Here is a 469-nt window from a genome sequence, read left to right as displayed (position 1 = left end):
ACGTCTTAAGATTTCGTCAGACATGTCCAAATCTAGAACTGACTAGAAATCAGCCAGATCGTAGTCGATCTATACCTATACAAATACCTAGTAAAGAACACTAAAACAATAACACACATAAAATTGCGAAATGATTCTATTTTATAAGTTTAAATATGAATTTTTAATGATTAAATGCGACAATTTTCAAGAAAAATTGATTTGTAATTTCTTACCGCAAATCGCTAAATTTAAAGTAAATTGTGAATTTAAAAGCACGTTTTGAAAACAATTTGAGCTACATCTGTACCTACAATTTAATAATAATCATATATTTTATACAACTAGCACCAGAGGGCTCCAATAACATAAATAAAAGTTTTAAAGAAGCTGTCTGTTTCTGTTTATCAAAGCTCCATTAAAATTTGCAATGATAGTTATGTAACATACACAACTTCCAAAGCCTCTCATGGTCATTAATTTACGATCA

This window comes from Limulus polyphemus, unplaced genomic scaffold (genome assembly GCF_000517525.1).
Source record: "Limulus polyphemus unplaced genomic scaffold, Limulus_polyphemus-2.1.2 Scaffold1539, whole genome shotgun sequence".
NCBI classification, from domain to species: domain Eukaryota; kingdom Metazoa; phylum Arthropoda; class Merostomata; order Xiphosura; family Limulidae; genus Limulus; species Limulus polyphemus.
Note: the sequence above shows the minus strand (reverse complement) of the source record.